This window comes from Marmota marmota, unplaced genomic scaffold, assembly GCF_001458135.2.
Source record: "Marmota marmota marmota unplaced genomic scaffold, marMar, whole genome shotgun sequence".
Classification (NCBI taxonomy): Eukaryota; Metazoa; Chordata; class Mammalia; order Rodentia; family Sciuridae; genus Marmota; species Marmota marmota.
The window spans coordinates 1-2919 of NW_026000234.1; the positions used below are offsets into that span (position 1 = coordinate 1).

At 55.7% G+C, this 2919-nt stretch overlaps 2 long non-coding RNA genes across 2 annotated transcripts; one reads left to right on the top strand and one right to left on the bottom strand.

Annotated features, from left to right (window-relative positions):
* The first annotated feature begins 90 nt into the window (after window positions 1-90).
* On the top strand, window positions 91-1664 carry LOC125613519. The gene is made up of 2 exons (XR_007344046.1): window positions 91-1200; window positions 1308-1664. It is a non-coding gene; the product is annotated as an uncharacterized LOC125613519 (long non-coding RNA).
* Window positions 1665-1878: 214 nt separating this feature from the next.
* Window positions 1879-2912, bottom strand: LOC125613518. Its single transcript, XR_007344045.1, has 2 exons — window positions 2692-2912; window positions 1879-2577 (listed from the first exon to the last, which is right to left on the bottom strand). It is a non-coding gene; the product is annotated as an uncharacterized LOC125613518 (long non-coding RNA).
* Between the last annotated feature and the right edge of the window lie 7 nt (window positions 2913-2919).

Sequence of the window (2919 nt, forward strand, 5' to 3'; positions counted from 1 at the left end):
GGGAAAACAGTCTCCACGTTCAGAATCGGGAAAAGGAAATGCATCAGCGGGCGGGGAGGGGCGCAGGGGGCGCGCCTGTCAGCCGGGATGGCGGCCGCGGTTGGAGAGGCGGAGCACCGGCGTCTGGCGGCGCAGCGATGGGACTAGGAGCGAAAGACCGCTCCTTGGAGTGCTGCGGGGCTACCCCTGCCTCCACTTCTCGGCCCAGACTGTTTACTATCTGCTCCGCCGGTGCCTTGTGCAACCGGCCTGGAGAGGACCCGTGGGGCGGGGCTGTTTCCTCTCTTCCACCCACCTCAGGCTCCAAAAGAACCCCCGCCTCCTCTTGTCTTCCACTGGTTGGGAGAGAGTCCCTTTTTCCCATCTCGGATATGGATTGGATGGCATTCTCCTGAGCTCCGCCTATCCGGAGGCTGGGCTGGAGTTTAAGTTGCTAGGATTCTCCCCCCCCACCCCCGTGAAGGGCGGAGGAGGATTCTCCTGGCTTACGTGCAGCGCAAGGTCCCGCCCCTGCGTCTGGTTGGAGGAATGGATAAGCCCGCCTCTCCCGCAGACGGAGCTTAGAGGGGGAAGTCCAGCCGTGTTCTCCGCCCTTCTCCCTTCGCTCGGGAGCGCGCTCTGCACATGTGTGAGGCCCGCCTAGCTCCTTCGAACTGCCCTCCCGCCCGGAAGTCCTAGACTCGGCGCCCTTGGCGAGGGGGGCGGGGAGATACGTGGAGGCACACAAAGATTCCTCTGAGGCTGGAGATCTGGTAGACTTCGGGGTGACTGAAGCTCGGGGATTATGGGTGGAGTGGATTTGGGGCGCGTAGCTCTGGGGTTCTTGAGGCGCTGAGATCAGGGCGTGGGCTCTCCCCTCTCGGGCCAGGGAGAAGTACTAAATTTATGTGGTGGCCTGGCTGTTTCCACGCTCCTTAACTTTCCTGAGCTTAAAAGCTCGAGAAGGCTGCCCATGATAGCTTTGTCTTTTCTACTCTGGGCAAGACAGCCGCGTCAGTAGTTGGCTTTATCTAAAGCTCTGACCACCTTGGTTTGAAACCTTAGGCAAGATCCAGGGCAGCCCGTCCCCTGTGGTCAGGGGATATGAGGGCGGCCTAATTCTGGCGCGGGTTCAGAGTGGTTTTTTGATGTCCAGGTGCGACTGCCATGTGGTACCCAGTCTAGGGAAGGAAGGCGGCCGGAGTTAAAAGGTAGCCGTTGGTGAGTGCTGAATATCGCGTCTTAATAACTTCCGAGAGTTTATGAGGCCCCGAGGGCCACCTGGGGTCACTTTCTTTAGTCCTTACTTTTTAGTGCCTTGTCCCGAGGTTACTGGCGAAAGGCTGCTCCCACCTGTCGGCCACTCGTGGAGTTCACAGCTCACTGCTGTGGACTCGCGGCTGGAAGCCCTCCTTGGAAATCAGACCCACCTGTTGCCAGCCCTCGTTTTGGGCCGTCTCCGCGGAATTGCGGAAGGATGACAGTATTGGATCTAAGAATTGAGTTCACTGGGGCCTTTTGAGGAATTCAAGTCGATGGGGAATGTATCTTTTTTGCTGGAGAGAGCGGGAAGACTAGTCCCGCCCCTTCTCCTGACGCCGCCAGAGCGTCCCCCAAAGCAAGGCCAGTCAGCGTCTGGCCCAAGCCCTGTTTGGTTAATAAATAAAAGCAACTAGGTATCTCAAGCACTTTGTCAATCTATGTGTTGGAGGCATTATTATCTACACAGGGAACCTAGGGACTTCCATTAGCACACCTTGGCAAGGATGAGATAAACAGCTCCCTTTTTATAGATAGGGTTTCGATTTGTTGCCCAAGCTAGACCAAAGCCCTGGGTTCAAGCGATCCTTTTGCTTCAAGCATCCAGGGTAACTGAAACTACGTACGCTGGCAGTGAACAGCTTTTCTTATCTCTTGACCCCAACCCTGAAATTTTTATCCTTTCTCAGTGTGAATATATTCAAGGTTCATTTATGCCATGGCCTGTTTTGTCTCTTCCTCCGTATCTGAGTTCCTCCAGTCTGAGGATGCCTCCAGATCTGCCCTAGAGATCGCGGAAAACATTAGGCCCCGCCTCCCGGAGGCTTGTCAGGGCGGTGGCTTTTAGGGGCCGCCCTTTGGTTATCTCCGCCCTCTTAGGACTACATATTCAGGTTCAGGGAATGTTCAGAGAGTTAAGGTGCAGCCACCCTATCGTAGGGGTGGCAACCCCCCCCCCCCAGGTTATTTCTCGGCTTGGGCTCCAAGCCTTAGTTCAATACTCCACTTACTGAAAGGAGCTGCCGGCCGCTCTAGATATTTGTGCTTACAAGGAGACAGCATGTATAATTGTGAAGATAACTGGGTGGGAAGGATGAGGTTCTTTCATTGTTTTGGTAAGGGAGTCCTTCAGAGCAGTAATATTACCGCCTTTCCCCTTTAGATCCCAGGGCCTCGGGTCTCGGGTGCTGAGCCTCGTTGTCACCTCCTGTCCCAGGCCTTCGAACTCTGAGCTTCACTCTCTAGTGTAAACATTCCACAAAAGGACTGCTCAGGTTCAGTCTTCTCGCGCAGGGCGGAATCAGCTTCCTGGACAGGCGAGGTGTCCAATGGAGGTTCCTACCGGCGTCAAGATATCCAATCCGACTCTTGGGGCGGGGCCTGGCCGGCAAGTGTGGTAGGAGGAGCCTGTTTCACTTACAACAGACATTTTACCCCATATCGGTTACTTACCTTCCTGGGGCGGTGTGAGAGCCAAAGGTAGCCTTCCAATGCAATGACCGGCGGAGGCGGGAGCCGATTTCTTAGGCCTGTGGCTTAGGCAGCACGGGGCGGGCTACTTTGTGTTCTCCAATGAGACTTGAGGAGCTTCCCTTCTTCCTCCAATAGTATTGCGCCTTGGGGGTGGGATTCAGCAATCTGTCTCCAATAGGCGGGGTTGAGTTAGGGACGCTCCCCGCC